This window comes from Octopus bimaculoides, chromosome 6 (genome assembly GCF_046866305.1).
Source record: "Octopus bimaculoides isolate indiv1 chromosome 6, ASM4686630v1, whole genome shotgun sequence".
NCBI lineage: Eukaryota > Metazoa > Mollusca > Cephalopoda > Octopoda > Octopodidae > Octopus > Octopus bimaculoides.
This window is the reverse complement of record NC_142933.1, coordinates 73554548-73578641: the sequence shown is the minus strand read 5'-3', so window position 1 is coordinate 73578641 and position 24094 is coordinate 73554548. Positions and strand designations below refer to the sequence as shown.

General features: G+C 32.5%; 1 protein-coding gene across 48 annotated transcripts in view; it reads right to left on the bottom strand.

Annotated features, from left to right (window-relative positions):
• LOC106868360 (agrin) overlaps positions 1–24094 on the bottom strand; it is a 762720-nt gene that overhangs the window by 380937 nt on the left and 357689 nt on the right. The window lies entirely within an intron of this gene.

Sequence of the window (24094 nt, the reverse complement as noted above, 5' to 3'; positions counted from 1 at the left end):
CATACAAACATGAATAATGCATCATGCTCATTTGTCCAAATATCTATACATAAACACATAACATCAAATCTTATCTTTCATATCATTTCACAATTACTTTTCTATACTGGCATGGATGGATTGAGTCATCGTAGTCCAAGTCAGTCCAGTGTATTGAGCACAGTTCATCATAGCACATGCACCAAAGATGTCATCATATCCTCAGTAGGACTAAAAAGAATCCTCTCTACTCAACATTGCTTCTGCTCATTTAAATCAGTGTGATCCAGAGAATGAATAGCTGAAAGAGAGAGGTGGGGGGAGAGGTAAAAAGGAAAAGAGCAAGGAGGAGAAAAGAGAGAGAACCAAGTTAGAAAAAAAATGAGAATGTGACTGAGAGTAGGAGTGAGAAGGTAACAGAAATAGGAGTAATGGAAGCAAGAAGTTAAATTGAAAGACATGACTAGTGTAAAGGGACAAAAGAATAATAAGAGAGAAACAATGATAGAAAAGGGAGTAGTGAACAGAAAGAACAATGAGGAGAGAATGGTGTATTGTTAATAATAAGTAATAAAGAAGGAAGTAATGTGAGCGAGTGTGATGGGCAGCAATAATGATAATGGTGTGTGAGAAAGAGACAAAGTGAGAAAGAGAGAGAAAAAGTGTGTGTGTGTGTGTGTGTGTGTGTGAGAAAGAGAAAGAGAGAGAGAAAGTGAGGGATAACTATAAAGAATGTTAATGATAAAGGGAGATTGAATATTGATAGTTCCAGTGCTCTCACTCTCAGTAAACAGGTGGCATGATGGAAGAGAAGTAGAGTGATAAAGAATGATGGTAAGGAGATGAATGTGGTGAGACACATGCCACTCTTTGTTACACTGGTAGCAGTAACAAGGCGCAGTGATCAGAGAGATGAGTGATAAATAAGAAGATATGAAGCGAATATGTGTGTAGAGGGAGACAATAGATAGTGCTTAGCATGAATATAATGGATGAGAGACTCAAATGTAGATATTATATGTACTAACCTCCATCACCACCACCATGTTTATGTTTGGTTTGCTGTACTTGCTTGAGTGGGCAGATCTTGTCCACAAATGTGCATGCACCCACACACCCACAAAGAACCACATGTCTAGTTAACGTGTTTAATGTGTTATTTTTTTATTATTATAAAACTATAAAGCCATTTCATATTCGTTCACAATAATTGGTTTATACAAACCTTTACATTACATCTTGTTAAAAGCTACATATCCTTAATATAACTGTTTAGCAATTTCATTACACTTCTAGAATTTAATTTCTAGAACTTAAACTTCTAGAAATTTCTTTGTTCTAGAGCTGCAGAACATAGTTTTTACCATGGTACACTAGTATATAAAGACAAAGCCAGTGGGGAACTACATGTCTCTTGATACTATGTATAACACACACACACACACACACACACACACACACACAGTTTTAAGTTTATCACTGAAAGCAATATTATGTGCAACATTAGAAGCCCATGGGAACTGCTATATGCTGATGATCTTGTTCTCTTAGCAGAATCTGTAACAGAACTAGAATACAAATTCTGGAAGTGGAAACAAAACCAGGAATCAAAAGGTTTTAAAGTAAACTTAGCCAAGACCAAGTTCCAAGTAAGCAAGAAATCAAACAGGACCTTACTCACTTCAGGTAAATAAACCTGCTCGTTATGTAGGAATGGTGTAGTAGGTAGGAATTCCATTCAGTGTACCTAGTGCAAGCTATGAACACACAAGAGGTACAATGAAATAGTAGGAAGGTTAACAGAGAAAGCAGTGTTTGTATATGGAAGATATACAGAAATCATAAAAACTAAGGAGATACAGGAAAATGATTTCCTCAAATGCTTCAGAAGCTCTCTAGAAGTAGTAGTGGAGGAGGATGTACCAAAAGTGTAATTGCTAGACTAAGAATAAGAAGGAGAAACTTACCCCTGTTGGCTACCAAAGTCTCTTTCTCTCTCTAAGTGTATTCAAGACCTGCCAACCACAGCAGAATTGATATACTCAAGCCACCTTGGTAATGCATGCCCATGAAGAGCTCTGCTCTGTCAACCTTCTCTGCCACCCACATTTCATTCCCTTATACCCATCACTTCCTTTGTCATCTGAGAGAAGAATAGGTATATACTATACCCACTGGTGCAAGTGTATAAACAGCAATGCTACATGGTAGTGAGATGTGGACTCTGAATGCAGAAGACATGCAAAGGAAGGAAGCTGGTATGTAATGCTGGATTGCAGTGTCAGTGTACATGTGTGACAGAGCAGTAGTGTATTGAGAGAAAAGTTAGGCATAAGAGAAATTAGATGTTGTGTGCAAGACAGAAGACTGCACTGGTTTGGTCATGTGATGCGTATGGATGAGAACAGTTGCATAAAAAAGTGCCAATCACTTAGAGTTGATGAAACTTGTGGAAGAGGGAAACCCAAGAAGAAGTATAGAAGGCCAGTCTCAAAATACTAGGTCTGACTAATGAGATGACAAAAGACTGAGATATCAGGTGCCTTGCTGTATTCAAGATCTGCCCATCACAGCAGAATTGATATCTCCAAACCACCTTCGTAATGCATGTCCATGAAGGGCTCTGCTCCATCAACCTTCTCTGCCACTCATATTTCATTCCCTTATACCCATCACTTCCTCTGTCACTTGAGAGTAGAATAGGCATATACTATACCAACTGGCTTTCTCACATACCTTTACTCCCCCACCCCAATTACCTTTCTTCCCTCCACTTGCTGTCTCTACCAATCACTTCCTAGGGTAGAGTGGGTGAAAAGTGTGTTGTTATATGTGGGTGGGACACAAGTCTTCTAGCACTTTGTTTGTGGACAGGTCTTTTCTAGAACCTCATATCACCAAACATCTTGGTCCATTGTCATTTCCTCCGTGAATCCCAGCATCCTAAGATCGTTCCTCACCCTGTCTTCCTGGGTCTCTCTCTCTTTCACTTTCAATGACAGGCACTTCTGTATGCAGTTCTCTTCACTCATCTGCATCACATGTCCAAACCAAAGCATTCTTCTCTCCTGCCTAACTTTTCTCTCAACACAGTTGTGCTTTGTTGGCCATGCACACTGATGTTGCAAATCCAACAGAGTACTCTACCTTCATTCCTCTCCAGTTTATGTATGTCCTCTGCAGTCAGAGCCTACGTCTCAATGTAGCTGTTTTCACACAAGCATCACACAATCTACCGTTCACTCTGAGAGAGAGAGAGCTTTTGCTGCCAACGGAGGTAGTAGTGCTCTGAACTTCCTCCATACTATTATTCTAGAAACAATACTTTCAGAGCATTCACTACCATTACTAATTTGGTCACCTAAATAGCAGAAACTATCTACTACCTCAAGAGAGCCTCCTTTGTTATATATGTGCATTATTGATGGAAACAAACTAATTTCCACTTACAGAAAATATCAATATCATAATTCAAGCATTGATGTCTTAATTAACTTGCTTTGCAATCATGTGGTTTCAGGTTCAGTTCTGCAGTACAGCACCTTAGGCAAGTGCCTTCTACAATAACCTTAGGTCAACCAATATAGTGTGAGTGAATTCAGCTGACAGAAATTGTGTGGTAGCTTCTCTCTCTCTTACACACACACACACACACACACACACACACACACACACACACACACGTGTGTCCGACTGCTATTTCTTTTCGTTCTTGGAATCACCAAGCTCGCACGTACTTCTTTGCCCCTCCTGTACGTGCTTCACAATGTTCAAGACAAAAACACTTCACGTCTGGCTGTACAGCATTTTTGTTTGTTTATTTCACCGTTTCGTTTTCCTGTCTTGTTTTCCGTCTGCCACTACCCTCCACGAAAACAATTTAATTTGTGTTCGTGGGAAGAACCATTTTAACGATGCATACTGCCTTAATTCTTCGAAACGCTGGAGTTTTAATGGTGGCAGCTGATGAAGGGGATGTTTCTATGTGGCCTGCTTGTTTGTTGCACCTTGTTTACCATTTTGTCCTTGTTCTTTTGCCACGTCATGTACCCAGTTATGTATCTATATGTACATGTAGATGAACGTATATACATACATGTACATATATATGCATATACTCATATATTGTTTTTATGTATATATATACACCACATAGGCTAACAAACTTTTCCTAACCAGAAAGTAAATTGCTATAAACCTATTAGGAATTAAATACAGTTATATGACAAGATTCCAAAGTTGTCACCATAACATATCTATATTATGACAAAGATCAAGAATACAGTATAAATTAATGGAACCTTGCATTACTTACAATTCCAGACAAAATTCTTCTGAAAGTGTTATTTAATAGGATTATTTTTCATGTTGCTGGCCATGATCAATATACACAAGTTATGATCATTACTTGTATATAGTAACTGATGAATGAAGAGTTTAACTCAGTAAATCTTAAAAGCCTTCACTATTCTAATGAAAATGTAGTATTGTAGCTGATGTTTAGAATTATATTTTCCTTTCATGTGATAATAATAGTCTATGTTGATAAAGGCAAATGAAAATCTGCCAGGTTTTCACTAAGATTAATACAAAGTAAAGATATGTTACTTCTACTGATATTTGTCCTTTTAGAGGAGGATATCTCTAGGTCACCTCTGGGGCCTCCAACCTAGAATGAATCTATAATACTACTTTATTTGATATTGCATCTAGTTAAATCTGCATAAATGTTGCATATATATGTCTTTGGTAAATCTGCCCCAACACAATAATAAACCTGAAAAGCTGTATCTTTGGGATTCAAAAGAAAGGTTAGTGGTGCATTTGATCTTCTCAAAGCATGTGCAATCAAAATTAATCTTTCTAAACATAAAATGGTAACAGCTGAGAAATGTCTTTGCTCTTGCAATTAACTGTGCATTATTTATTCATTCTGAAAAATGAACTCCAAGAGAAAATCATAAGCAGCAGTGATGTCCAGTATTTTTATCTTCTGCTAGAAATTCTGTTATTGTCTAGGCCACATGACAATAGAACAGACCTGTTTCAATGAAACCTTTGAATAGTAGCATTTTATTTCATTCACTGGCTAGACATTTTCAAATACACTAAAGTTTGTGTCCTGTTATTCATGCAAAATGAGATGTTTATCTAAAACCATTTTGACTGTCTACCATACCATCTGAAAGATAATAGAAATTGGTATACATATCTGCATATATATGTGAGTATGTGTCTGTCTGTCTGTCTATGTACACACACACACACACACACACATACACACACACACATACACACACACACACACACACGCACACACATGTATGTGTATGTATTAGGTTTTTCAATTTTTTGATATTTTGTCCAGTTTTGCAGATGTTTCACATCTTGTTAGTTTGTGTTGTGAAGCATTTTATTATTAGCTCAGAGGTTGTGAGTTTGACTCCCGGCCAGGGTGTATGTTGTGTTCTTGAGCAAGAAAACTTTATTTCATGTTGTTCCAGTTCACTCAGCTGTAGAAATGAGTTGTGACATCACTGGTGCCAAGCTGTATCAGTCTTTGCTTTTCCCTTAGATAACATCGATGGCATGGAGAGGGGAAGTTGGTATGCTGGTTTTCCATAAACAACTTTGCCTGGATTTGTACCTTGGAGGGGGAACGTTCTAGGTGCAATCCTATGGTTATTAATGACTGAAGAAGGTCTTTAATCTTTACCCTATTTCTCAAAGTCAAATACAGTAGGTTTTATGGCAAGTAATCTACTGGATAGCCTTCTTCTGGTAGAGTATTAATATACTTTCAGAAGTATATGAATGATGCAATTCATGATAATTATGAAGTAGAAAGATGCAATTTTGTGTCTTCTCTATATATGTCTGACTCTCTCTTAAATTCATGGCTATTACTTAAGAAATATATGAAAATAAGCATTGGTGCTTGTATAAATAGACATAATGTTGCTAATAAATGAATTTAATTTTTTATAAGGACTTAGGATATCTTGAACAATACACATTGAACAGTACCTAACCAATACACATTGAAAGATAATCCTTTCTACTATAGACACAAGGCCTGAAATTTGGGAGAGGGAGACTAGTCAATGACATTGATCCCAGTGTTTCACTAGTTCTTAATTTATTGACCCAGAAAGGATGAAAGGCCAAGTCAACCTCAGAATGTTTTGGCAAACGAAATACTGTTAGGCATTTCACCTGGTGTGCTAATGATTCTGCTAGCTCACCACCTTACACATTGAAATATAATGAAAAGTAACAGATTAATTGAACAAATGCAGCTAAAACTGTTATATTCATTAATTAAAATTTTGGTAAAAGTTTATAGGAGTCATTGATATAGTGGACTACAATTCCATTTGATAATACTCAGATTACTACTGGGTCATATGATTTTGGTAACACAGTATCATCACACACTACATTAAATGCTAGGTTAAGAATTCCATTAGGTTGTGGCATAACAGCAAATGCATTTGAATTTGAAAATGTTTTATACCTGCTTTACAACAACCACAGAGTCTTCATGTGGAAACTGCATGCATACCATTTCCAAATTAACTTCATGTATCTACATGACACATTAATAAAAAAAAACTAAAAAATAACGTCAGATACACATAGAAAATGTAAGCCTAATTTAGCCATATTAAAATGAAATAAAATCTAAAACAGAAGGGAACCCCAGTTATGTATATGTTTGTGTGTGTATATATATATATATATATATATATATATATATATATATACACACACACAGAAATATATACATATATATGTAAATGTATATATATGTATATACATATATAAATATACATATACATATATATATGTACATATATATATACATACATATATAAATATACATATACATATATATATGTACATATATATATATACATACATATATATATGTACATATATATATATATATATATATATATATATATATATATATATATACATATATATGTACATATATACATCTATATGTACATATATATACATCAAAATACATATATGTATATATACATATATATATACATATAAATACATACATATACATATGCACATATATGTATATTTATTTATTTATTTATTTATGTGTTTCAGCCAAGTGGCTGCGGTCATGCTGGTGCACCACCGTGATTTTCCATCTTTATGCTGTGCTCTCTTCACGTTCCTTGCATGGCTCTTCTCCCCAACCTGATATGGTCCAATCAAGAGTTTTGATGGCACATCTGGTGTATAAGAGAATTTGATATAGCTGCCCTAATCTGCGTCTCATTACGAGCCGTTGGTTCGTCTGGTATCGTGGAGAGGAAATTGTCAAGTTTTGTCTTGAAGACCTCCGCATCCATGTCTTGCATGTCTCTCAAATGTTTTGGCAGGGCATTGAAGAGCTGAGGTCCTCTGAAACCGAGGCTGCTGCAGTATCTCGTTCTTATGTGAGATGCAGTGGATGGTACCTTTGGCACCATGCAGTGGCGATCCGTGCGGGCATTCCTGTAGTACTTGATGCCAAAGTTTGGCACCAGTCCTTCCAGTATTTTCCATATGTATATTATTACATATCTCTCCCGCCTGTGCTCCAGGGAGTAGAGACCTAGTGCCTTCAGTCACTCCCTGTAGTTCACCTGTTGGACTGTGGTGATCTTTTTTGTATAGTGCCGCTGAATTGCCTCGAGTTCTGCTGTCCGCTTAACATTGTGTGGTGACCACAACTGAGAGCAATAGTCTAGGTGGCTCAGAACAAATGTCTTCCATAGAGTCAATATGACTTTTTGATCCCTTGTACGGAATGTCCTCAGTATCCACCCTGCCAGTTGTCTGCACTTTGCTGTCAACTTGACAATGTGCATGTGAAATGATGCATCACTACACATGTTGATGCCCAGATCTCTTACTGTTTGTGGTTCTGGGATTGCAGTACCTCCAGGCCCTGTGTATGCCAGTTGGGAGGTACTTGTGGTCTTGTAGCGCAGTACTTGAAATTTTTTTGCATTGAACTGCATATTATTTTGCTCTGCCCACTCATATATTGCATTTAGGTCATTCTGCAGGCTTACAATATCATCAGGATTCTTTATTGCCTGAGATATCTTTGTGTCATCAGCATAGCTAGTGACAGTGGCTCTCCGAGTGACCGTGGGCATGTCCAGAAGGGCCACTATGAACAGTAGTGGCCCCAGAACAGTTCCTTGTGGAACACCGCTCAATATTTGTGATTCCCTAGATAGTTCTCCATTGGCTGCAACTGTCTGACTTCTACCATTCAGGAAGTCATGCAGCCACTCTCCTAATTTACCAGCTATGCCAAGGCTTCGCAGCTTGTGACATATCAAGCCATGATCAACTTTGTCAAAGGCTTTTGCAAAGTCGAGATATATCACATCAACATTTGAATGGTCAAGTAGCTGCTTCAGGACCCAGTCATAATGCTGCAAGAGCTGCGTGAGGCAGCTTCTACCTCGACGGAAACCATGCTGGGTCTCATTCAGCAAGTCATTTTCTTCTAGGAACACAATCAATCTCCTTCTGACAATTCGTTCCATGACTTTGCTAATATGTGAAGTCAGAGAGATGGGCCTGTAGTTCCCAGCCTCTGCTCTGCTTCCACCTTTATGGATAGGACATATGGTGCCTTCCTTACATAAATTATGTAAGATGTTTTTTGTATATAATATACATGTTATTATAATGGATGAAGGGATGATTATTGAATGGTTATTATTTTGATATTATGATATTTTTTAATAATTTTTCTATCTTTATATAATAAGTATTTCATATTAATTCATTTGGTACTTATTGTTGGTTGAGATATATATCTAATTATTGTTCTACTTACGATCTGACGAGTAGCTATATTTTTGAATAGAACTTATTTTCGATAATTTCAATTGATTTTAATCGATTTAAATTTCTTTTCTATTTGAAAATTGGTTATGAAACACGTGTAATCTTTTTATTATATTTATCTTATGATATTTACTTTACTTTATATTATACTCATTTATTGTGCTTTTAATTATTAATTTTTCTATATGTGATAGTGGATTTTCATCGATGAGTTCTTGAAAATTGGTTATATATATTTTATATATATATATATATATATATAAACATGCATATATATATATACATTTATAGATACATATATATATGAATGTATATATATATACATATATACAGCAAAAAAGAATATGGAGGAGATACAAAAATGACAGGTACCATCCCTTAGTTGGTTAGGTTCCCAACCTCTAACTCTCATGGAAATAAATATATACATATATATATATATATACATATATATGCATATGTATACATACATGTACATATACATATATATACATATATATGCATATGTATACATACATGTATATATACATATATATATATATACATGCATGTATATATACATACATATATATACATATATATATATATGCAAAAGACGAAGGCAGGTGTGTAAACAAGAAACAGATGTACATATATATATAGAAACATATTCACATATATATATATATATATGTATATATATATATATATATATATATATATATATATGTATATATATATATATATATATATATATATATATATATGTATATATATATATATATATATATGTGGCTTGGAGTCACGCGTCTGGCGCCAGCGACATATAAATAACAATACAAAGCTGGCTCTTTACAAATCATTTGTCTTAACATCCCTATTGTATTCCTGTGAAACTTGGACCTGTTATGAAAGGCATTTTAAAATGTTAGAAAAATTCCACCAAAAATGCCTTCGTCATATTTTAAGAATTAAATGGAATTCTTTTACTCCAAACACAGATATCCTTGCATCTGCAGGCATCCCCTCAATTAAAGCCATGATTTTGAGGAACCAATTGAGATGGTGTGGCCATATTGTTCGAATGGCAGATGAACGCATGCCGAAACAGCTGTTTTATGGTGAGCTTGCAGAGGGGAAACGTTATCGGCATAAACCTAAAAAAAGGTTTAAGGATGGCATAAGGACTGCTATGAAGTCAATTGGAATGGCTCCAAAAGATATAGAAGTCCTCGCTTCAGATCGAGTTGGATGGGGAACAAGGGTGTGGAGTGGAGTGAAAGCATTTGAAGAGGCCAGGATGATGCAAGCAGGGCTCAAGAGACATTTAAGGAAAAAGGTGAAGACTGAGAAGGTGAATGACAAGGACCTTTTTGTGTGCACAGTCTGTGACAGACCATGTCTGTCCTTGGCTGGCCTCAAATCTCACCTGCGAACCCATGGAAAACAAACCTCACCCAGCTATTCTGATTATATGTCTGTGCACACGTTTGAATGTGGTGTGTGCCAGAGGGTTTGCAAATCCAATGGGGGTCTTAAAAGACATGTTAGGATCCACAATGAGCAGAACTTACTTGCAGGTATTGGTAGTGCAAATCAGAGGTGCAATCTGTGTGGGTGTTTTTTCAAAACACTGTCTGGTTTAAAAAGCCACATCAGACGCCATGAAAGGGCTAAGGTGTAGGTGCAGGAGGTGGTCAAACTCTGTTTAAGGAGTAGACAACCACCATATATATATGTATATATATATATATATATATATATGTATATATATATATATATATTTATATATATAAATATATATATATATATGTATATATATATATATATATATATATATATATATATATATATATATATATATATATATATATATAAATATATATATATATATGTATATATATATATATATATATATATATATATATATATATATATATATATATATATATATATATATATGTTTCTTTTTTTATGTAAGTAAAGGAAAATGCTGTTCTTAACTGAGTGAAGACAAACTGTATCTCTCTCTCTCTTACACTTTATATGTGTATATATGGCAGGTAGGTATGTGGCTCACATACATGTAAATGCGTTCCATTGGTAAACCAGTATCCTTTATCTTCTTTAAGGAAAACCTATTTAGATAAATTGCAATGTTTAAATGCATGCCAAGTGATTCCCTTGCTCATACTTGCTTTATGTTGAAAGTAATGATATGAACTGCATTTAAACCACGTAATGGTAAAGACTTGTACTCTCACATCTTTAGCTCACTCTTTACAATGTTTATTTTTTTTTAAACCTTGATCACATACACCCTTCATTATTATTATTATGTCAGAAATGCATATGATAATAATAACAAAATAAAATATATCAAATAGATAAAAATTTCCTACAAGTCAATGTGGATGCATCTTTGCAGTTAATCAGCCTACTAGGTAAGAAGTAGTTCAGAAAACTTCATCTCAATTGTTAAATTATACTGTGATGATGTGAAGAGAACAGCTGAATTAATTTGTCCTGTCATCCATCTAACAAAATATAGCAAAAGTAAGTAAACAACCAGTAGTTTTCTTACAAAAAATTTTCTCAACCTATTTATTTAAGATTTTAACCAATGTTCTGAAAAAAATGAAATCAATCAACATCATCAATTTATAGTTAAAAAGTGTTGACATTGACAAAAGATTCTTGCAAACCACTTAAATCATGCCTGTTTTAGTACACAGCATATATATATATATATATATTGTATGTTTCTCTGAGTGGATTTGTGTCTTCTTGTCTTTATATCACATTTGTGAAAATATTTGGCTGAGGGGGAAATATTAACTTTCTTGGAAATAGATGAGGGTTAGCAACGAAAGGGCATCTGGCCATAAAAAATCTGCTTTAGCAAAATCTGTCAGAGCCATAGAAGTATGGAAAAATAGTTGTTAAATGTGATGATGATGATGATATCAACTTATCTTTCAGTTTATTTGCTTACATAATACTAATTCAAATGTTAAATAAGGAGATGCATGGATTATAGCTTTCAAGTGGTGGAGAACGACAGATTTGTGAGTTTGAAATTGAATACTCTTTAAGCTAAGAATAGTTAATTCACTAATGCTTTAAAGCTGTTGCTTTGAGACACAACATACAACACTTTTATAATAAATTCAAAGCAGACAATTCATAGCTCGATACCCTAACTAATACCAAAACTGTGTATCTGAAACTAATACTAAAGACAAGCAAATTAAGCCAAGTAGAATTAATTTTTAGAGCAAAGTAATTTAATTTAAATGCTGCACACATTCATTTTTGAAAGAGGTCACACTTCTAAAACAGCAATAGAAAAAAATGTTGGTTATTAATTACCTCTTAGAATGTAATTTATCTGAATTAAGAAAATGGAAATATTTTATCTTTTTGAAAAAATCCACTACAGAAATTGCAATCACCATTATTGCAGTTCTCATAATCATCATCACTACAGCTGCTTTAATAATCACTACTATTATTACTATCCTTATGGCTACAACAACCAATGTTTTTACAACAAGCAATGTTGGTATTGTTGTGCTTTCTATAGAAACCATAATGACAATGAGTATTCATGCTATACAATCACTTGACTTTCCCAATAACCATTCATATAACTGCAATAAAGCACTAAATAAATATAGTATGTATGAATAACTAAATAGTTTGATGAGGTTATTAGATATTTAGTTTTTACAGCCATCTGCAGTGACTGATATAATGGAATATAAAGGAGGAAATAGACACTCAGAGGTCCCTATGGAAAGTTATGAGAGACACCCATTTCAAGCCTTCTACTGAAGATGACAAAAGTAGAGTTTGAGAACAACATCTAGAGTTTTGATTGATAGTTAAGAAAATAACTACATTAGTTGCTTTGATAATAAATGCTCAAATATTATAGTTGTGTTTAGGCTGCTAGAATGATTTGAAAGTGGAGTACAACTACAGTTAATTATTGATCATGTGAAAGCTATGATCACTAATGTTTAGACTTCATAGTAATGTAAAATTATATCATCTCCATTTTAACAAGCATGTTCTATGAATCTTTAATCAAGTATGAGCTATATGGTGTTTTTATGGTTAATATCAGAAAAAAGAAATAAAAATGGCATTATAATTTGCAAACAAAAAATAGAGAAACTACCTTAGACTATAAAATTTAGAATAATTTTAACACTGAATTGTTTGCTTTGAAGATATGGTGAGGTTATTAATGTGCTTAGACTTTACTACAACTATTATAAGAAATAATATGCTGTTTGTTATGGCATACTTACCTGGAAAATAAATAGCATTGTAACAGAGGTCATGGTGTAAGGTAAATACCTACTGCTAGAATATAGGCATTATTCTAAATTTATAGTTCCATACGACCAAAGGTATAGAAATAAAAGCTGCAAAACATTGTTTGCAAGTATAAACTAAAATATTTTACACAAATGATGGATAAGTTATGAAAGTAACAGAAAGGAAATATTGCACAACTTATTAGGAGGAAAATTAGCTCTGATGAAATAGAGTTCAAATCCATGGTAGGACAGAGTTTGGGTTATGCTTTCTCCTTAATGAGACTACAATATCAGGATACATCAGCAAAAGGTAGGTTATAATATATAGCATTCTTTGACCTGAAGAAGGCCTTTGGCAGGGTACCATATTGCTAATCCCTAAGAAAATTAGGCATAGATGAATTGTTAGTAAGAGCCCTGAAAGTTATGTACAGAAATTCTCTTAATAAAGTGGCAATTAGTAATGAGATCAATAAGGGATTTAATATGCAGATAGGCATCCATCAGAGCTTAGTCTTACACTCTTTCTTGTCTTAGTTGCTCCAGCCATAACAGAAGAGTTATAAAACCAACTTTCCAAAGAATTTCTGAGTCCTGTTATACATGGTCTGATCAATAAGTATCCGGACTGTTGCCATAGTAACAAGGCTAAAGCACACAGAGTGAAGCCACTTGGCACAGATTGACCTTAAACTCTGCTGCGCATGTGCATTTCTAGCTCACTTCTGCTTTTTACAGCAGTGTTTGGAAGGATAGTGTATAGTGTGTGATAGCTTCATTGACCATGACAGAGAGAGTTGAACAGAGAATCTACATCAAATGTTGCCAAAAGCTTGGCAATACCTGCTCAGAGGCCTACGCAAAGTTTTCAAAAAGTTTTCATTGTTCTCAACACAGTCAAGGAGATCCTGTGCAACTGAAACCCGACTGTCTTCTCGGTCAGCTGTAAACAGTTTTATCACAAAGTTGGCAGACATGCGTCTCATGCCTAAATCTTCAGTGATAATGGACTGAACTGAACTATAACTAATCTGCACATCCACTGATAACTCATGGATGGTGACTCGACGATTTCCCCTCACAGCTGCATGCACATCTGTGATGTTTTTATCAGTTCTACTGATTGCAGTAGAACTGAGAACATTCATCAATATCGACATCTTTTTGGCCCTTTTGGAAACATCGGAAACACTCGTACACTTGTGTGCAGCTCATACACTCCTCTCCATACACTTTCTGCAACTTTGCATAGGCTTCTGAGCAGGTATTGCCTGTCGACTTTCTCTGTCATTGTCAATGTGATGACCACACACTACACACCTTCCTATCAAGCACTGCTGTAAGCAGCTGAAGAGGGTTGGAATGTTAAAACTTAGTGTGCAGGCACAACAGAGTTCAAGGTCAATTCTTGGCAAACAGCTTGACTCTGTGTGCTTTAACTTTGTTACTATGGCATCAATTCGGATACTTATTGATCAGACCTCGTAGTTTTCATAGATGACTCTATCAGAATTAGAGGAGAAATTTCAAATATAGATGCAAGCATTTTAGTTAGCATAAAAATGCTTGACATATAAAAAAGGAAGATGCTGGAATTCCATATGGTGTACCCAATCCAGTCTAACTGATCTAATGCCCAAGAAGTTGATGGTGTTTAGCAGCAGGCTTCATACATATTGAATGCAAAGGAATAATTAGTTGTAAGTACAAGCATGAAATAAATTCTTTGAAATAAGCAGAATGCTCCCTAGAAGTAGTTGATGGCTTCTGTTATCTAGCTGACCTAACTAGCAGTGAAAATGGTGTTCACAGAATTTAATAGCCAGAGCAAGAATAGAGTGGGAAAATTCAAGGAGCTATTACCTCCACTGGCCATAAAAGAATCCACTCTTCGACTGAAGAGCAGATTGTATGACACTTGGGTACAAAGTATAATGCTGCACTGGATGTGTGAAGGCTGGAAAGAAATGAGGTGTGCATATTCTTCTTGATGTGTTCAGGAACATGAATAACATAACACAAACGAAATTGAAAGGAAAACTTAGAATAAGAGCTGTCAGATGTATGTGTATATTGGGTAGAGAAGTGCCAAGCAATCCAAATTGGAAAGAACCTACCTGTGAAAGAGAAAGATCAAAGAAAACATGGGGAGAAGTGGTGAACTTCACAAAGATGATGATAAAGGACTGGAACACTGGTTAGACACAGTTATAGAGAAGACCCAACCAGTTCAAGCAAGCAAGAGCATGAACATAATGCTGATGATGATGTATGGAAAACTGAAATGTGACATGATTTCTAAAGCAGTAGTAAATGTAAAAATAAACTATTCCTGCAGTCAGTCAATAACTCAATATCTGCATGAACATTGTTTATGTAACTAATTTTTAATGGAAATTTGTAGCAAGAGATGTTCAGACAAAAACGTTCTGTTTCTAAAGAATTTCTACTTCTAACATAGTAAAAATAAGATTAAATGAAAGAATTTCCATGTATATTGCTAATACATGCAGTGAGTAAAGTAGTCACAGTAGAAATTCATTATTGGTTAGAGGTGCAAATGATGATGGCAATAATGATAAACACATGAGATTTATTGTTGGAATCAATCACAAAGTAGGATGTGAATATTGGATTAGAGTTTGGAAAAGGGAAAATATGGGTAAAGAAGAAGAGGAGGAGGAGGGGGAGGAAGAGGAGGAGTAGGAGAAAGGGAAGAAGATGGAGGAAGAGGGTGAGGAAGTGAAGGAAGAAGACAGCTCCAAAAATAAGTGAAACACTAACAAAGGCAAGAGTAACAACAACGATAACAGTGAAACAACTGATTTACAAAGAAACGAATTTTGTTTTTTTGTCATACATATGTAAGAATTCTTGAATTTGCATCAAGTACAATCTTGATTGCTCCTAGAGAAGTGACAGCATAACAGATGCATATTGATTAAATGACAAACTAGTTTTCCAGCAGAAAACCTTCCATGTTAAGTATCAGCTTGATAAATTAGAAATATTAAAATAAAAATAGACATTTTCTTCTCTTTTTTTTCAGTAACAAAGTTAATATTTAAATGATTTGATGTTTGGAAAGGAAAATATGATTTAAAATAATTCAAAACAAAATTTTTAAGAGAATTTATTAAACACTAAATAAATTCTATATATATATATATTAGTGATTGAAAAATATTGAAATTCAAGTAAATCTAATGGGTTTAGAGAGAAAATATAAACAGAACTAATTGATAGTTTAAAATAATCCTCAAAGGTTGGTATCTGTAAAGCTTTTCCTTTGGCATTCCTTAAAATAATTCATATAACTATAAAATAGTAGTTTAATTCCCCAAAGAACAATTCCTATGAAAGCAGATATATATAGTAATGGTTAATGACATATCCCAAAAGCATAAAGCTTGGAATACTGGTTAACTACCATTTCAATAAACAGTAAATTTATATGTTTACAGAATTTTTACTATTGTTTTCATCTTAAATACTTCAGATAACTAATTAATTTGAGATACCTCAGAATAACTTAATACATACAAGTATTAAAGAATAAAAAGAGCTTCACTGCTGAGCTAGAAAACACAATTGTTTTAGTGTTTGTCATTAAATCTAGCTTAGTATGAATCTAATATAGTTACAGGAAGAAAAATTAAGATGAACTAATTATGGGAAATGCTGGAGACTGGAAAAGACATTTCATTCAATCATCAAATGTAGAAATTTACATATGGAAGTTTATAATTAATGAACAGGTGCTCTAAGCATAATCCATTTCCAAGTAATTTATATTGAATTCAAATTTTTATAAATATATTACATAATTAATTATCCAAATCAAAGCCTAATTTAGCTTTATATAACTCTAATTCCCAGAAATTATTTGCCAAAATTTTACTATCCAGTTATCCACATTAAACCAATCCTGTTTTTTTCACATGTAAATGCTTGTGTAAAATCTGTTCTTAAATAATGTTTTATAACAATTCTTATAATATAGGAAATTCTAAAATAACTTCCCATAAAAGCATTCATCTAAAATTAAGCCATTATGAAATATTGTATGAATGAAGGTAAACATTGTTTCTTTATTAATTTATATCAAATGTGGACAAATCTCTTCAGATATAATACCACTACAAACTCACAGGCCTTCACTTTCATGTTTATTGTTTGATGTCAGAGGGAATATTTTAGTAGTAAAAATTCAACTGCAAACTGTCGTTATTGTAGCTGTATGCAAAAGCTATTACAATGTTTCATTTAAAATCTTGGTTGTTTCTTACATAGTTTGTGACAAAAAATTTTTTATCAACTCCATTAAAGCACCAGAACATGTCAAAACTTCTTGAGTTGTTAATGTTTCAGTATGTTTTATATCAATATCTTTGTAAATCAACACTACAGAAAAGAAAAAGAACAATTTGTTGTTGTTGAACTGTTCAAGAGCTTAAATGTATCTCATCAGTCATTGAAACCAAGCCTTGATTGATTAAGCTTTTCATTTTTCAGGGGTTAATGACATGTTTTAATGTAACATATTTAGTCTTAGCTGCCTTTTGTGGATCATAAAGCTTTCATAAATGCTTATAATTTAAAAGATTCATTTTTACTAAGTCCATATTGTTGTCATGTGCTAAAATATTCCGAGACATTTCTGTTCTAATAGTGGAATCCATCTTAATGATGTTTTCAGAACATTATGTAGATCACTGAGAAAATGTCCTAAAAAATTAGATATTGATACACGTTCTCGAGGATAACTCTAGAACAGTTTGTTCTTCAGTAAAAGGTTTCATTTCAGATAACGCATTTTTTGAGATAGCTGTGAAGCAATGTTGGTACATATTGTGCTGATAACAGAAGACCCAATAATATCGAAGTAAAAGTTTTGATCAACATATCTATGTCCACACCTCAGACAAATTGAGACCATTCACATCAAGTTACTCAAGTAAAAATCTATGTTAAGAGAAAACCTTTAGTTCTTGCACCTGCTTGAAATACTCACTAAAATCCATCAAATTACAACCTAACATCTTAAAAATCTGGACACATTGCCTATTGTAGTCTTAGATATACTATATCTGAAAACACACAAAATAATGGCATAGTTTTAATCCTTGATGCGACTACTTAATCAGAGTTGACTTGTGGTTAAACACCATTGTCACTGTCATTTTCACTGTTGCTGCAACCACTGTCAATGACAGCAATGATGAGAACTACAACAATAATGACAATAGTAAAATAGTAAACCTATTTAATTTTTACTGAACTTCCTTTTTTAAGATTACTGCTGAAAATGATTAAATATCAAAATGTAAAACCAAATTTAGTGTGTGCCTATGAGGCAAAGGGCTCTTAAAAAAAAAAAGAAAAAAAAAAAATCAGTTTCTTCATTTCCATATTCAGGATTTCATAATAACTTAGGAATTAAATAAGTTAAGGCTTCGCAAATTCATCATTGATACTGAGAAAGTTAATAGTCGACAATTTAAAAAATTAATGTAAAGACAACATACCCCATTAATATTTTTATATGCCTAATTATTACTAATTAGCAACTAAATCATAGAGAAAAACTTTATTACACTGAAAGAATATTGTTATTGAATATAAAGAAAATTCTAAAGAATATTAAATTTTAGCAAAAATAACATTTTAAATCATGAGAAAACTGAACACTTCTATATATATATATATATATATATATATATAGTATTAATTATAAAGTCCATCTAAACTATACTGTTATAAAAACTCACATACATAATTGTTATAGAGAAAAGAAAATGATATGATTGTTAAGATAAAAAAGATACTAGAGAAAAGATTAGCAACAAAATTGGTTTGCATGGAATTAGAAATAAAATTCTATTAAAATAAAAATAATAAATAAATAAAAATGGGAAAATAACTTGATGCTACATAAAAAATAAATCTAAAGATTTAACTAAATTCATTGGTTGCTAATCTAAGAATTAATGGCAGATATATGTTTACATCAAAGTAAAGTGATGCGCACAAGTACAGAATATATACATGCAAATATATATGTCTGTGTGTGTATACATATATATATATCATATACATGCATATATATATATATATATATATATATATATATATATATATATATATATACACATATACATATATGTATACATCTATATATGCATACATATATACATATATTTATACATATATATATGCATACATATATATACATATATTTATACACATATATATGCATACATATATACATATATTTATACATATATATGCATACATATATACATATATATTTATACATATATATGCATACATATATATATATATATATATATATATATATATATATATATATATATATACATACATACATATATACATATATATATATATATATATATATATACATATATATATACATACATATATATATATACATGCCGATCAATCCATACCGGCCCATATATGAACACAAAAACAGGGAAAATATTCACCAATGCGAACATGAACTGCAAAAGTAGAAATCTAATCTACTGCATCAAATGCCCTAATTGTGAAGAATTGTACGTTGGCCAGACAGGTAATGCACTATCGGAACGCTCACGGGTACATATACATATATTTATACATATATATATGCATACATATATACATATATTTATAAATATATATGCATACATATATACATATATATGCATACATATATACATATATATTTATACATATATACATATATATTTATACATATATATGCATACATATATATATATATATATATATATATATATATATATATATATATATACATATATACATATATATATATATATATATATATACATATATATATACATACATATATATATATATACATGCCGATCAATCCATACCGGCCCATATATGAACACAAAAACAGGGAAAATATTCACCAATGCGAACATGAACTGCAAAAGTAGAAATCTAATCTACTGCATCAAATGCCCTAATTGTGAAGAATTGTACGTTGGCCAGACAGGTAATGCACTATCGGAACGCTCACGGGTACATCGACAACAGATTAAAAACCCAGAAGTCCGCCAAATACCACTGAGTAACCATCTAGCAACATGTGGTCATCAAACTTTTATTATATTTCCATTCCATAAACTTTACAACCGGAATGAAATTAAAAGAAAATGCAAAGAAAAGGACTTTATTAAGAAATTCAAACCCACTCTTAACAAACAATGATTAAATCCATCTTACTTGGGGTTTAAAAATCTTATCCCTGTAACCAAAACACAAAAAATCTCTCAGATATCATCATTTCTATAAATAGATTTGGCATCATTTCTAAGAACAGCCAAACACCTACTGGGGTTTAAAAATCTTATCCCTACAACCCACACAAAACAATAAATTAAAATATCATCATTTCTAAAAATAGATTTGACATCAATTCTAAAAATAGCCAAACACCTACTGCTGCCGTCCAAAGGAATTGGTATAAAAGACAGAAAACCAGCCAACTAATTACAGTCTGTTAAAGTCTGTCATACCGGCCATGACGAAGGGAAATAGCCCTGAAACTCGAGTCGCCTTTATATATTTATATTTATATATTTATATATTTGATCCTTTATATTGAACACTCAATATTTCATCTACATTCAATACTTTCTTTCATGGTGCCATCCATTTTTATTTTATTTTATTTTATATTATATATTGTATATTATATTATATATTGTATATTCCATATTCTATACCCCACATTGGTTCTGCAGGAATATAAATAAAACATAAAAAACAGACAGTGTTGGAACTCTTTTAAACTAAATAATATATTCCTCTATACACAATCATACAAAAAAACCCACCTTTTTTGTATTTATTTTTACTCGCATATATATATACATATATACATACACACACACACACACATATATATATATATATATATATATGTATATATATATATATATATATATATATATATATATATACATATATATCAAAAATTTTTCAGAATGAAATAAGAATCCAAGACTGTGAAAGATTTTAGAACATTTATAAATAGAAGGTCTTACAGCTGTTTCCAGGATATTTTATATATCCCTTCATCAGAGACGGTGTGAGAAAATGGTTAAGCAACAGTTATTTTAAATAAGATATGAAATAGAGAGTGGATATTGCATCTGTAGATCCCCTATTTAGGCAGAATGGTATACATATAAGATTCCAGTATCTTGTGAGTAAGTTCCAATAGTATTTAAAATTGTTCATTCCAAGTATAGAGTTTGTACACAGTTGTTATTGAATCAAGGGTTTTATTTAAAGTGACTAAAGGTTGGGAATCAAAAACAGGAAGAGAGGAACAAAGAAAAGAAAAAAGAAAAGGAAGAACAAAAAAGCAAAGCAGTGAAGAGAGGGAAAGTGTACTGGTTAGTGGTCAGTCAAGATAAATTGATAGAAGGAATGGGGAGGAGAGGGTGATGGAGAGAGAGAAAGATATGAGATTTTAAAAAGATGTTAGGGTAAAGAGTAGAGGAGTGTCAGATAAAAGGAATGGGGTGTGATGGGTGATAGAGAGAGAGAAGGGTATGAGAATGTAAAGAGTAAAGAAGTATCTGGTATGTAGTGATAGAGCATAATTGAAGGGCAGAGAGACTCATTCCTTTTATCTGACAATCTTTTGAAAATCTCATATCTTTCTCTCTCTATCACCCTCACCTCTTCATTCCTTCTATCAATTTATCTTGACTGACCACTAACCAGTACACTTTCTCTCCCTTCATTGCTTTGCTTTTTTTATTTTCTTTGTTCCTCTCTTCCTGTTTTCGATTCCCAACTTTTAGTCACTTTGAATAAAACCCTAGATTCAATAGATTCGATAACACCATATTCAAACACTATACTTGGAATGACCAATTTTAAATACTATTGGAACTTATAAGGTACTGGAATCTTATATGTATACCATTCTACCTAAATAATGGATCTACAGATGCAATATCCCTACATATCTCACGTCTATTTTCATTCCTCCACTCCACTCTATTTCATATCTTATTTAGAATAACTATTGCTTAACCATTTTCTCACACTGTCTCTGATGAAGGGATATATAACTATCCTGGAAACAACTATAAGACCTATTTATAAATGTTTTAAAATCTTTCACAGCCTTGGAGTTTTATCGCATTCTGAAAAAAATTTTATATATGCACATGCTGATATATAACCTATGTTGGACTCCTCATTCGCATAATCACCGAACCTAGAGCTTAACTATAGTCTGTCCATAGCACTTATTCAGCATTACCTGACACCTTTGGGCCTTATTGAAACCATTAGCTCTCATAACCTATATATATATATATATATATACATATATATATATATATATATATATATATACATATATATATACATATATATACATACACATGTACATATGTATACATATGTATATACATACATACATATATATATATATATATATATATATATATATATATATATATGTATGTATATACATATATATATATATATATATATATACACGTAAGTACTGTAAGTTTAGAGGGAATACTTGATAAGTGTAAGCACCTGTATATGCCAGATAGTGGCAGAGGTGAGAGAATATATCAAACATAAATTAAAAACAGAACACAAAAGATATTATGGTACACGTGTTTCAAGCTTTATAAACAATCGATTATTACATCAGCACAGGTATATTATTGATCTAAAAGATGGTGCAAAGCTCTTCTCAGCCACAAACATTGTTAGTCTAAAGATTACATCACAGAATATAAAGTACATGTAGTATTACCCATTATAATAGGTTTATCACATCTCTTTGAAAAGGTATATTTGTATAAAGGTTCGTTGGATTTAAAAAATCTGCCCATACTGTACCACTATTCAGCATAGAGTGAATGTTAAATAGATTGGATTGAGTTTATATTTAAGTAGCGTGTATTCTATCTTATATACACTAGTTAAATATAAACTCAATCCAATCTATTTAACATTCACTCTATGCTGAATAGTGGTACAGTATGGGCAGATTTTTTAAATCCAACGAACCGTTATACAAATATACCTTTTCAAAGGGATATGATAAACCTATTATACTGGGTAATACTACGTGTACTTTATCTTTTGTGATGTAATCTTTAGACTAACAATGTTTGTTGAAATTTGGAAATTATATTCTATGCATAAGAACAGATGTAATGCAGTATATGTTTGAAAGTGAGGGGGCATAAATGAGGCCATAACCCTCATGAAAATTCATATATTTTGGCTGTTGATGAAATTTTAACCACAGATATTAGACACGAAGTAATATTTCAAAACTTTCAACTTCTTAGGAGTTAGTAAGACCCCTTAATGGGGGCTTAACCCCCACAATTTAGTCATTTTTACTAAGCCAAAACGAATACAATTGTACTCTTGGAAGCTGTTGAGTCACCCGAGCATACAAGATGAGCATTATTTGTAATTCAATGGTACAACAGTGTAAGAGTTTGCTTTGAGATACACTTAGATTGTGATTTCTGCAATGTGGTGCATAAATTAAGTAAAGTAGAGGCATCTTTGCCTCCACTGATTCAGTTGCAAAGTATTATTTTGAGTAAAGTTATTTGGTTGCAAACTTCCTTTTGAGTCTTTTTATTATCACTGGGTTAGACATAGTCCCCAGATGGTAACATTGATTTCAAGGACTTCCCAGATAAGTAACTGGTATTCAATGAGATTTATAGATAGCAAATTTATTCTGCCTATATATATACATGCACACGTTACATACTTATGTCTGAAAGTTAAAATATATACATCAGATACTAATGTTTCACTCTTTTTTGGCATAATACAATTTATATTTGCACATATTACTTAAATACAAGCATATAGCT